The sequence below is a fragment of the Pinus tabuliformis genome, chromosome 2_1 (genome assembly GCF_031772625.1).
Source record: "Pinus tabuliformis cultivar Carrire ecotype Pingquan chromosome 2_1, CPIR1, whole genome shotgun sequence".
In the NCBI taxonomy this organism is placed as follows: domain Eukaryota; kingdom Viridiplantae; phylum Streptophyta; class Pinopsida; order Pinales; family Pinaceae; genus Pinus; species Pinus tabuliformis.
In genome coordinates, this window is record NC_142299.1 from 443,449,334 (window position 1) to 443,463,621 (window position 14,288).

Genomic DNA, 14,288 nt, shown 5'->3' on the forward strand with positions numbered 1-14,288 from the left:
AAAAAGGTCCGAAAACCAAATCAAAACATTATAAAAAAACCTTTTTGAAAAACCCATTTATGTAAATAAATCAATCTTTTATCATTGCGATAAAGCAATCGCAAGATCGCATATCGCAATGACACAAGGAGCATAACTAGGTGGCACATTGGTTTCCGCTGATGGGATATCGCTATCGGCGATCGGTAATATTCCATGCACATTCTTAAAACGCCCTAGGCCATTCGCCCCGATGCGATGCAATATCACTATCGGTGATCGGCGATATACTATGCATGTCTCATATAATGCCAATACCCCCGATGCGATGCGATATCGCTATTGGCGATTGGGGTTTCAAGAAGTGTCAATATAAGAGGTTAAGCTTTCCCCGATGGCCGATTGCGATAAAGCACAGATTTCAAAAAACCGTTTAAATGGAGGGATATTACGATCAATTCATATTAAAAGCTTGATCTGTCCAACAATGATTCACCTGCGCTCAACCGCCAAAACATCTACAGCACGCTTAAACGAATCATTCGGCCGATTAATGATATAATGGGCATTTAAGGATTGACAGGTTTTAAACGGCCATTTAATGTAATTGTAAGTCCTAAAATCTTCCCATGGATTGTATCCGCGGCCATTTTAAAAGATAATCTCTCACCACGCATTGATCAATAGCTCTCACCATATTGGATTTTCATTATCATTCCTCTGTGTTACGTTTATCTTCTCTTCTGTGCAGAATTCATTCAAAGAAGAAAACTCAAGCAAAATGGGAAAGAAATCTAAGAAGACCACTGGCGCTTCCGTTGCGCCAGCCGCAGGACAAGCTGTCACTGATCCTTCAAACAAAAAGAAAGGATTGATCTCGGATATTACATGTTCTGGTCTCAACAGAACTACTTGGCAAAGTACCTACAACTTGATTGAAGTCGAAGAACCTAAAGTGGCAACGGTACAAGCTACTGCAGATTCAACTCGTAAATCTGATGGTACTCTTAAGGACTTAGCTGACTCCTTCCTTCACCGGATAGCAGCTAGGGAACAAATTCTCCCATATACAGATGTAGTGCAGTGGGCAATTGAGGAAATCCCAATCCTGGATAGAACCTTCAGCACCAGAGACGAGAGAATTTTTGGGTCGTTCAAAGCTGATGATCTAAGGCAAATGTATCATTTTCTTGAGCGAGAGAAGACATACAATAAGGTGTTCCTGGAAAAATTCCGAAACGAGAACGAAGTTGAATCCGAACCCATCCGGGATTGGAGACAAAATCCAGCAAAGCACAAACATGAATCTTCCGGTAAGTACTCGGTTGATTCCTTGGCTTCTCCTTATTGCTATGCTGGAATAATGATGTGTAGATTGTGGGGATTGCACGACTCTTCTAATTTCACTATAGAAATGGTTCCCTTAATGGAAGCGCATGCAACAGTATAATAATGGATTGGGCCACTATTCTCTCAGATAAACTAGCCAAAGCTGTTCTTGAGTTTAGGAATAAGACTCGCATCTCTGAAAGGATAATTCCCCCATTCTATTACAGTGCCTATATTTTAGATACCCTGTCTTTTAATTCTGAATTTCCCGTGCTCGGCTGGAGGTGGACGCCACAAGACCCCACGCCTATTCACATATACCATCAGAAATTATGGAAATCCTCTTATAAGCACAATTTGTACCAAGTCTGCAATGGCTTTATGTTGCCTATTTATTATTCTATTTTTGATAAACCCATTCCCAAGATTTCCTACCAAGCTGGGATTGATTTAACAGCGGTAGGGAGCTGGTTTGGGGAGGAGAAGTTCACTTATATAAGAGTTTTCGGTAGCCAAGCCGAACCTCATGTCCTCCCTTTGTACATTCCCGATAAACTGCTGGCAAGGGAAATCTCTTACCAGATTATTGCCGAGAGTGTTACACAGACTCTCAAGAAAAATAAGAAGCAGGGCTGGCCCTCTTTTCCTTTGAGATGCGGTGTCTATACCTTGCATGATCTCAAACATGCAGAAAAAGAAGCTACAAAGATTAAATCATTAACTCTAGCAACTCTTCCAAATAGGCAATTTGATCCAAACAAAGTTGCCTATAATGCACTAGAAGAGGCCAAATTGTCAAAATTTGATCATAAAGAAGATATGTTTGACGACCTGTTCTCTTCAGCTGAGTCAATAATGCAGGTTAAAACATTGGCCAAAATGAAATATCATGATGAAGGGTTGACTGAATTTAACAGACTTAGAGAACAGAGGTTGCAAACTTTGCCTCTAGATCTATTAGCAACAACCCCAGCAAAATCCTCAAGCGAGCCTGATCGGCAACTGTCAAAGGAACCTCTAGTTACAACAAAAGAACAAGAGAAGCCACAGGAGGAAAATCAAAAGAAAGAACAAGAAAAAGTGCGGGAGGAGACCCAAACTGAAAAGGAAAAACATACCACCACTGAAGTCAATTTGGATACTCATATCGATCCTAAATTGCTCCAGGAATGGAAGCAATTTGATTCCATTATCAGTGGTCTGGAATGTTCAAAGGACACTGACACTTCAAAGGCAACAGACACACATGAAACCACTTCATCACAGGTTCTAAGTGGAACCAGCGGCCCACCCATTTCTAAAGAGGTAGAGATAATACCAAAGGACCCCTCCGACCAAATCATTTTGCAGGTAGAAGAGATTCCTCCCCTGGATGTCTTCTACAGCCCAAGGAATAAAGTTGTAGTTAAATGACAAAGGAAAATAAGAAGGACTGATCAACCTCCCCTTTTCCCAGAACAGACAGTCACGGGCAATGTGGTTTGGAAGGAGGAATTTGACCCCTCTGATGACCTGACAAAACTGTCGCAATATGCTGGAGCTTATTCGACAGCGACAATAGATAAGGCATCGGAGGTAAGCCTTTTATTGAAAACAAAGGATCAGGAGATTTTCTCGTTACAGGCACAGCTGACTGAAGCAAAGCAGAAAGCGGAGCAAGCAGAGTAGCAATTGTTGACGCAACAGCAATTAAACAGTCAACTAACTCAACAATTGCAGGCAGAAAAACAAAGGATTGACCAAAGCGCAATCCAAAAGCAAAAAGAATTGTCAGAAGCCTTGGCACAATTGAAGGCAGCGAATGAGAAAATGTTGAAATCAAAATATGAGCAAATCGCTCAACTATCAGCACAGATTGAAAAGACAAAGGGCGTTCCACAAGTAGCTGAATTCAGAGCAGAAGCACTACAGATAAATACTGCATTACTAGCCCAAATTAAGATTCTATGTCAACAAATCGCCCAAGCAGAGCCACTGTGCGAATTAGCGGCATCCATAAGTAATAAAGTTGACAAGGCTAGGACTGAATTGGATCAAGCTGCATTTCTCGACTGACAAGATTCTGATCAAGGACAAGCGGTGAATTTACCAAGGATCTTAGAGTCACATAAATGATATACTCTTTACAGAATGGCAGTCCCAGCTAATGAAAGCAGACAGGGCAGTTTCAAGATGCAAATCAACATCAAGCAATTTAGTTGAATTAGTCAATAACACTCTCTACTTATCAAACATGATTTCCCAATGCACACCAGGAAAATTAACAACAATGAAAACATTGGAGCAATCATGTTACCCAGATCTAGAGGAAAACGGGAGATTAATTGCTGGGATTAACAGCTTAACCTGGGACACCTATTGGTTCTTCTTGGTAAACCCGCACACACAGAGAGCCGCCCTCAAGTGCCTTACAGATGCAATCGGGTATATTATCCCCGATATTCAGGATGCCACCTATGCCGCCCAGCTCAGTTCTCGCCTCAACAAACCACCTGAAGTGGAGCCGATGCTTGCTATAAGTCAGCTCAGATTTAAAGGCAAACAACCTACTTGATGATTCATGATCGCCGACTGCCAGATTGCTGAAGAAAATAGGATCAAAATCAATTGATACCAATTAAGTAGGATTTCTGTTTTATAGATAGTTAGATTAATTAAGTATTTATAGACCCTTTCATTGTTTTGGAAAGGGTCGTAAAGTTTTGTACCTGACTTAAAGACTGAAGTTGCACTATTGTGCTTCAGTCATATTCTTTTATGAAACTGGACCAGTTATTCTAAATTTGACAAGGAAGCTTTTATGCAACTGTGCACTATTGTCTTTGTTTGAAAGTGTTTCTGCGTTGAAGGAAGAATCTCAAGTAGCGATTGATATTGGGAGTGTCTAGCAGCTCACATGGTACTTTTATCTATGTCTGAATTCATTCTTTTCGTATGAATTTTTATTTGATTATCTTTGCTATTATCGAATATATGTATGTGCATTAACAACAGTTTTGTATTTCTTCCACTATTGGATGTTTATGGTGTGCTTTCCTTTCAATCATATATGTGTCGATGATATAAATGGCAAGTGTAGTAATATTGCTTTAATCGCTTTGCTTAACTATTTAAGTAAAGTAATCCTTGAATGCATTAAGGTCCATGTCTGTTAGATGGAGTCATCTATATGCCTGTCCATAGACACAGATCATCAAGCGCTACACTTCAAAGTATACTAGTTCCCGGGATAAGTGATAGTTCTTTTATTTTGCTGATAAATTTAGCTATTCGCCTATCATTAGATTAGTCAATCAATTATCCATTCATCCCGTTTGTTCATTTCTGGGAAACTGGTCCCATTATCCCCAGTCGGAGCCACCATTCCAAATGGAAAAGGAGCTGTACTAAGGTCCGGACTGGGTGGTTATCCCCCAATGTTGTTGCAGCGATTTTCGAGGCATCAACATTTCTGGCGCTAGAAGGAGGGCATCAACTGTGAATGGGAAGCAAACTCAAATCTGCAAGCCATTCTAAGAGTAATTCTCCCTCCGTATCCCCTCGACCTTCCCAATTGCATGCTGGTTCTCCAGTATGCAAACAAGAAGAAGAGGAATCAACCACCACTGCTCAAACCCATCATACTCCAGAACAATTAAGTCTTGAATCTCTTGAAGTCCAGTCTCTTATTCACAAACTTCAAAACTTCTCGATTTCACCACAGAAATCTGAGGTATCACAAAGCAGTGTGACTTTGCAGTTCAATTTACCACACCCTCTCACCAGACTTCAGAGCGAAAAGCTCGGTATTGAACCCACTGAGTTCCCTTTACCCAAAAGGAAAAAGGCGAAGAAATATACTGAAGGATCTGACAGTGAGGAGCTTTCGTCCACATCCTCCATTTCATCTTCTCCTCTGCAAAGTCAACCATCCACTCCCCCATTACATATTGTTGTTCATCAGGGATTAGGTACTTGTTGATGCCCCGAAATTTGTTGCAACAACATCGGGGAGACCACCCAGTCCGGAACTTAGTGCAGCTCCTTTTCCGTTTGGAATAGTGGCTCCGACTGGGGATAATGGGACCAGTTTCCCAAATATTATAAGTAAACGGGATGGATGAATGATTTACGATATAAGGTGATAATAAATAAATAACTAAACTACAAGAGAAATATAATAACTATAAGCTAATCCCGGGATTTATCGATTCGGAGAATGCAGCGTTTGATAATCTATGCTTAATGGCAGGCATATAGATGACACTAACAATAAGCATAAATGTTAAATCATTTAAGATTGCTCTGCATAATTAGTTATGCAGAGCGATAATAGCGAATTACTGCACTCAGTCATTTATATCATTGTTACACGCATGAGTAAGAGAGATAACAAATCCCAAAACATTCAATAGTGATATGAAATGAAGACTTGCTGTTATATTGCATACATGTATTCAACAATAGCAAAAATAATAACACAGCAATTCATATAATAGAAAAAGAACAGATGCAGATAATAGTACCATGTAAGCTGTTTGATCAATCCAATATATTAATCGCTATGTCGCGGTCCTTCCTTCAAACCAGAAAGCATTCCAAGAAAACGACAATAGTGCACAATTTACTAAAAACAGCCTTCTAAGCAAAATTAAGAACCAGTGGTCGAGTTTCAAAAAGAATATAGACTGAAGCACAATAGTGCAAACATCAGCCTTTAAGTCTTTTACAAAATTTTACGACCCTTTCCAAAATAATGAAAGGGTCTATAAATACTATGCTAATCTAAATATCTAAAAATCTAAAACTGAAAAGCTACTAAATCGGCATTAACAAACATCATCTTGTATTTTGGTGATTCGACAGTCGGCGGCGATGCTTCATTCAGAGGTCTCTTTGCCTTTACTCCTTCGCTGACATATCGCCAGCATTGGCTCTACTTCTGGTGGAGTATTGAGGCGTGAAGTCAGCTGTGCATCATATGTGGCATCTTGAATGTCGGCAATCAGGTACCGGAGAGCATCTGTTAGACAGTTAAGAGCCGACCTTTGAGAATGTGGTTTAATCAGAAAAAGCCAGTATGCGTCGGCGGTCAAGGTATTTACTCCAGCAATTAACCGCCCTTGTTTCTCCAGATCAGGGTAATTCCTGTGCTCCAGCATGTTTGCTGTTGTTATGTTTCCAGGTGTGCATTGTGAAATCATGTTTGCCAGATACAATGTATCATTAACTAGATTGATCATGTTGTTGGCAATCATTTTGCATCTGGAGACTGCTCTTTCTGCTTTCATCACCTGTGTGTTCCATTCCATGAAAAGTATGTCCTTGTATGTTACATGGATTCGGGACAAGTTTGTTGCTTTCCCTTCTGGAGTGTCTTGCCATTCAATATATTCTGTTATATCATCTTCAGCCTGATCCAACTTACTCCTGGCTTTCTCGATTTGTTCACACACTGTTGTAGATGTTTCACAAAGTGATTCAGCTTCAACAAGTTGTTGGCACAAGAGCCTGATTTGAGATATCAATGCGCTGTTTATTCGAGTTGCCTCTGTTCTGAAATCATCAATACTCTGGGCGCTCTTAATACCTTCGAGCTGTGCTGATAGCTGAATTATTTGCTCGTCTTTAGATTTCATCATCAGCTCATTCGATGCCTTTAACTGAGATAATGCCTCTGACAATTCTTGTGCTTTCTGAATGCCACTTTGGTCTATCCTCTGTTTTTCGATTAGCAGCTGCTGGGTTAACGAATTATTTTCTTGCTACTGAGCCAACAACTGTTCCTCTAACTGCGCTGCCTTATTTCTTGCCTCTATCACTTCTGCCTGCAATGCATATATCTCATGCTCTTTAGTCTTCAAAAGAAGACTTACTTCGGATGCTTTGTCAATAGTTTCCGCTGAATAAGCTCCCGCAAATTGCGATAGCTTTGTCAGATCTTCAGAGGGATCTAATTCTCCCTTCCAGACCACATTGCCCGTGACTGTTTGCTCAGGTGAAATAGAAGGTTGATCAAGCCTTCGTCTTTTCCTAGAGCGCCTTACAACGGCTCTATGCTTTGGGCTGTAGAAAATGTCTAGGGGAGGAATTTCCTCTACCTGAAGATCAATTTGATCGGATGGGTCTTGAGTGATTACCTCAACATTCTGTACCATGGGTGGGCCGCTGGTTCCTTCTAGAACCGGAGAAGAAGTAGTATCGGGAGCATTATTTGTTTTAGAGGCGTCTAAGTCTTTGGAGGCTTCCTTACCACTTATAATGGAATCAAATTGGTTCCATTCTTTAATTAATTCAGGATCAGTAGAGATTTGCTCACTTTGTTCTGTGTGAGCTTTACTCTGTTCTTTCTCTCGTTCAATCCTCTGCTGTTCCTCGAATGCCTTCCGCTGTTGCTCCTCTTGTGCTCTTTGCTGCTGTTCCTCCAATTCCCTTTTCTACCTATCTTCCAGTTCTTTCTTTGCCTTCTCTTCTTCTTCTCTTTTCCTCTGTTCTTCTAACTCCTTTTGTTTTCTTTGCTCTTGATCCTTTTGTGCCTTTTGCTGCCTTTCTATCTGCTCTCTCCTATGCTTCTCTGCTTGCAGCTTGTTTTGCCTTTCTTCCTGTTGTTTATCATACTCTTTAGTTGTAACAGGAGATAGGTGTATTTGCTGCTGACCAGACTCGCTTGAGGAGGATGTTGGGGTTGTGGATAATAAATCTAGAGGCAAAGTTTGCAACCTTTGCTTTCTAAGTTTATTAAATTCAGTTAACTCCACATCTTCATATCTCAGTGAAGCAAGTTGTCTGACTTGGCTTATTGAATCGGCACTCATGAACAGGTCGTCAAACTGATCTTCTTGATGAACAACCTTTGACAGTTTGGCCTGTTCCAAGGCAATGAAAGCAGTCTTTTTTGGATCATAGAGTCTATTTGGAATAGAAGCCAGGGATATCATTTGGAGTTTTGCTGCTTCCTTTTCTGCATGCTTGTAATTTAGCAGCGTATAAACTCCAATTCTTAAAGGAAAAGAGGGCCATCCTCTCTTTTTCTCCTCTTTGAGAGTTTGTGTGACACCCTCAGACATAATCTGGTAGGAGATTTCCCGGGCTAACAATTTATCTGGGATGTACAAGGGGAGGACATGTGGCCTAGCCTTGCTTCCAAAAACTCTAATATAGGTAAAATGTTCTTCGCCGAACCAATGGGCTACGGCTGGTAGGTCAAAAGAAGCTTCATAGGAAATTCTTGGGATAGGTCTGTCAAAAATAGAATAGTGAACGGGCACCATGAAACCATTGCAGATTTGATACAAATGGTCTTTATGAGAAGGTTTCCATAATTTCCGATGGTACAAGTGAATGGGTGTTGGGTCATGGGTGGTCCATCTCCAACCAAGGACAGGAAATTCAGAATTAAAACAAAGGGTATCCATAATGTAGGCAGAGTAATAGAAGGGTGGGATTTTCCTCTCGGTGACTCTGGTTTTGGCCCTAAACTCACGAATAGCTATGACCAATTTATCAGACAGAATAGTGGCCCAATCCATGATTATACTATTGACGGCCGCTTCCATTAAGGGAACCATATCAATATGGATATTTGTAGAGTCATGTAATCCCCACAATCTACACATCATAATCCCAGCATAGCAATAAGGTGAAGCCAAAGAAGCATTGGAGTACTTACCCGACATATCATGCTTGTGTTTAGCTGGATTTTGCCTCCAATCTCGGAGAGGTTCGGATGGTGATTCATTCTCTTTCGCGAACTTCTCCACAAAGGCTCTGTTATAGACTTGCTCAGGTTTGGGCAAATGATACATCCGTCTCAAGTCTTCAGGCTTGAAGGAACCGAAAATCCTTCCATCCTTTGTATGAAAGGTTCTATCAGTGAGGGTGATTTCCTCAATTTCCCAGCGTACCACATCAGTATAAGGCAGGACTTGTTCTCTGGCTGCTATTCTGTGCAGAAAGGAGTCGGCCAAATCTTTGAGAGTTGCCTCGGACTTCCTTAATTCATCCACACTAGCCTCAGTTACTATCTTTTCTGGTTGCTCTGCCTCTAGCAAATTGTATGTACCTTGCCATGTAGTGCTAGGAAGACCAGTGCATGTAGTGTCTGAGATTAAGCCTTTCTTTGAAACTATAGCAGCTTGGCCTGAGACAGGTGTCGCAGTAGAACCTGCCATCTTCTTGAATTTCTTTCCCATCATATTCAGACTTCTCTCATTGGTTGAATTCTACACAAATGCAAGAGAAATCGTAACAAGGAAATAACAATGACAATCCATAACGGGATAGATATATTATTTGAAGCGTGGTGAGATTATTTCTAAAAGTGGCTGCGGATCTAATGATTTGAGAGGGCACCGCAGATGCAATGATGGTGATTTTACAGCCTGCAGCTCCATAAATGACCATTACTTAAGTTATTAAACCGAATGACCCGTTAAAGCGTGCAACAAATTTTTTCAAAGGTCTAATCGTAATTGTTCGTTAATTCGAAGGGGCAAAGCTTTAAATACGCATGCATTACCTTATCCCTTTACTTAACGGCATTTTGAAATTTGTGCTTTTGTCAAATCGGATTTAAATATAACTTTAAAGCTTTGAAATAATCACCTTTTAGGAATTCAGGTCAGCATTAAGAGTCATCGCATCGCATCGGGGGTGTGAGTGGCATTATCATTTGGGAAAGATCTTGGCGAATGCCGATTGCGACATTGCATCATATTTAGCGTGCGAACATAATCCCTAAATGTATATCAATTGATTTACCGACTACCGATAGCGATATCTTATCGCATCGGGAAAAGATCTGAACGTCTTATGAAGATGTATGGGATTCTTCCGACTGCCGATAGCGATATCGCATCGGGTCGAAGTTTAAAACACTTTTCATAAGAAGCAGCGCCGATAGTTGATCGCCGATATTGTGTCGCATCGGGAAAAGACATGTGCTTTTTTTGTGTGTGCATTGGCTATCGCCGATGGCCGATAGCGATATCGCATCGGAAAGAACCAAGGTAGCAAATGATCTTGCGATTGCTTTTCGGACTTGACCAAAAATTGCTTATTATTTGTTCAAAAAGGCTTTATATTCACAAATTCATTTGATTATCATACCTTTTCTAAACAAATTCATTAATGCCAATTAAAATTTTAAAAGGGACCCATTTCATATGTTAATTGTTTGTGATAAAAATGTTATGAAATGGGGGGTTGTTGTAGGGCACAACAATTGGCGATTCGCTGGTAGAACCAGTTATCTCTGGACTAATAAATATACTTACACCTTTTCAAATAGAATCTTTATAAAGGAAAGGAAATTTCTAATATAACTAGATGTCTATTGATTCTGAATAAAACAGGTTTCTTCATTTGACTTCCTCTTTTTATAAATGTACTTTAAGTTTTAAAACAAGTCTTTATCGGTTCATAAAGGTAAAATAGAAAACTTTTCCATATCAGCTTTTTAAAATAAACTCCTCTGTCATAGGTAGAGCCTCTGCTGCCAGCAAACGTCCATAGTCTCGGCAGGGTTACCTTTTAACCATGTTGTTGTCCATTGTTCCATTCACTTAAGAGTGTGACTAAACAGAATGATTTCAAAAGATATTTTCGTAATTTTTTGAATTTCACTTTCTTCTTTGCTTAAGATAAAAGCCATTGTCCTGGTTTGATGGCCAGATAACAACAATGCCATTCACGGGTAGTAATCAAACTGAACAAGCTGGCTCGTGATGAGACCCCTTGTCTTGAAATTTCAAGCCATTACCCTGTTTGATATGCAGTTTTGGTAATGTCAGTTAAATTATTTTCCTATGAATATGGTAAGCAGGCTTGTAATAAGACCTCTTATCTTTAATCTTTTATATTTTAGAATTACACTCTGAGTAATCATAAACTTTTGGTGAATGGGATGAACAACTATCTTCTTAAGAGTAAATGGATGACAGGTTTAAGAGTTAAAGATGCTGAAGATGGATTAGCTCCTATTTTAATATAGATAACCTTTGGAGACTAATTTTGAAAACCCAAGATGACTCATAGAACTTCGTTCAGAGTGAAGTTTACAAAGGTTAGACTGTGATGTTCAGAATAAAAAGATATCTAATTTCCTAGAAATGATCTCTCTTGGTTTAAGACGCTATTATCCAAAAGTAAATACTAATAGTGTCATGGCGAGACAACTTTAAATTACAGCGAAAGGTCAATGGAAGATGTCCCAAATCCTTATTTCTACAAATCCTACAAACTATATAAAAACTATCAAACTACAAAGAGAAGGGGTTACCTCCTCAATTAAAGAATTTCTTCAAGATTAGACCATTGACAGGGAGAGAATCTCTCACCCCTGATAGATTTTGCAGTATAAAAGTGGAATGGCCTATTTTTTCATAGATCTGAAATGGTCCAAGCCACAGTTTCTGAAACTTGGAATGTTTACCTTTGTCTTCATGGGCTTTGTCCCATTTCAGGACTAGATCTCCGACTTGGAATTGTTTAGGACTAGATGAGGCTAGATCAAAAGCTGCTTTAATGACTTGCTGATGTTTTGCGTGTGTAACCTTGGCTTTTTCTCTTTCTTCTTCAAGTTTGAGAATTTGATCATATCTAAACTGGATAGAGGAAGAAGGAGTTTCGTCAATAAATTGCACTAGGGCTAGAGATGGAAGAAGAAGATTGGTTGGTACGATTGCTTCTTTTCCGTAGACAAGATTAAACGGAGAGGTCCCTATGGAAGCTTTCTGTGTTATCCTATCCGCCCATAATGCAAATACCAAGGATTTATGCCAGTTCTTATGATTCTCTTCGATTGTTCGCTTAATGATTTTGATTAGATTCTTATTAGTTGATTCTGCTAGGCCATTGCCCTGAGGGTAGTAGTTAGCAGAATACTTTAATTTAAACCCTCTTTTGATAGCGAAATCAATCATCGCATTGCCTGAGAAGTAAGAAGCATTATCAAAGACAAGAGCGTTTGGAACACCAAACCTGGTAATGATGAACTGATCTATAAATTCAATGATCGCCTCAGAGTTTGTTGTCTTTAACGGAACTGCTTCTACCCACTTTGTAAAGTAATCAGTTGCTGTAAGGATATATTTGTGCTGCCTGGAAGAAGAAGGATTAATTTCTCCAATGATGTCCAATCCCCATTGTTCAAAAGGTTGTTCAATGTTGATTGGTTGCAAAGGGAAAGCTGGTTTTTGTTGTCTTCCACTGGCAGTTTGGCATTTGATGCATTTCCTTACATATTCGTGAGCGTCCTTAAACAAAGTAGGCCAATAGTATCCAGCATGGATGACTTTATGAGCTGTTGTATCAGCTCCGAAATGTCCTCCTGCTGGTCCGTCGTGTAGCTCCTGCAAAACCTTTTGAGCCTCAGGTTTCTCAAGGCATCTTAATAGGACAGAATCATAGTTTCTTCTGAAGAGCGGATCATCAATAATGGAAAAACTTTTAGCTTTCAATCTAATGGCCCTTTTGTTCTTGTAGGACAAATTGGTAGGTGCATAACCATTCTTTAAATAAAAGATCAGATCTGCATATTGAGATTCAGAATCGGGAATACTTAGCTGATTAACTTCTTGGGTTTGCTCTGTATCACTTGATTCCGGAATGTTTGATGCTCCTGCTAATATCCTACAAAAACCTTGACCTTTAACAAAGTTTGCTGGCTTTATTTCTAGATCATATTCTTGGAGAGCTGCGACCCAATTTGCTCTTTTTTCACCCAATTCCTTTTGGATTAATAGTTGCCTAACTGCTGAGAAAGGAACTATCACTTTAGTATGGGTTTTTAAAAGAAAGGGTCGATAATGTTTGACTGCTTTAAAGACAGCAAAAGCTTGTTTCTCAATATCGGAATAGTTCAATTCGACGCCTTGAAAGTTTGAACTGAAGAACGAGATGGGCGCTTCCAAATTGTTATCATTCAACTGGGTGAGCACTGCTGCGTAAGATAAGTCGGATGCAATGGTATATAATGTAAAATGATTAGAAAGATTTGGAGTATTCAGAGCTGGGACATTGATTATTGATTGCTTAATGTCATTAAAAGCTTGCTTTTCTTCTAATCCGCATCTGAAGGTTGAATTCTTTTTAATCATCGTTTGTAGTGGTAGTACAATCTGTGAAAAATCTGGAACAAATCGTTTAACGAAATTAATCTGTCCTAGAAACGACTGCATCGATTTTTTGTTGTGTGGAAAAGGAATTTCAGAAATTTTCTTAATTCGATCAGGATCTACATAAATGCCATCCTTAGATACAATAAACCCTAAAAGCTTACCCTGGTTAAGAGCAAAGAAAGACTTTTTCGGGTTAAGAGAGATACCATATGTTTTGCATCGTTGAAAAATCTGATTTAAATCATGCAAGTGATTATATCTCTTCTTAGAATATACAGTAATATCATCGAGGTAGACGACTACTGTTCGATTAATTAACCCTCTAAAGGCTGTATCCATAGCTCTTTGGAATGTTGCTCCTGCGTTTATGAGTCCAAAAGGCATCTTTTGATATGCATAAGTCCCCCATTTTGTTCTGAATGTGGTTTTTAATTGGTCATCAGGATGAACCAGCACTTGATTATATCCTGAGAAACCGTCGAGAAAGGACATCAATTCAGATCCTGCTACCGATTGGAGGATTTGTTCCATGGTAGGGAGTGGGAAATTATCTTTTAATCTTGCCTTATTCAAGTTTCTGAAATCAATACAGATTCGGATGTCGCCGTTTTTCTTCCTGACTGGTACCATATTGGAGACCCAGTTTGAGTGTCGGACAGGGAAGATAATCTTAGCTTTTAAGAGCTTATTAAGTTCCGACTTTATCTGGCTCTCCAAATTTGGATGTATTTTTCTTAACTTCTGCTGGATCGGTTTTTGATTGGGAAGCATAGGAATAGTATGTTGTATGATAGATGTATCATATGTCTTGAGGTCGTCATACTTCCAAGCAAAAACTTGCTTGTTTTTCCTTAAGAGTTTGATGAATGCTTCCTTTTCTTC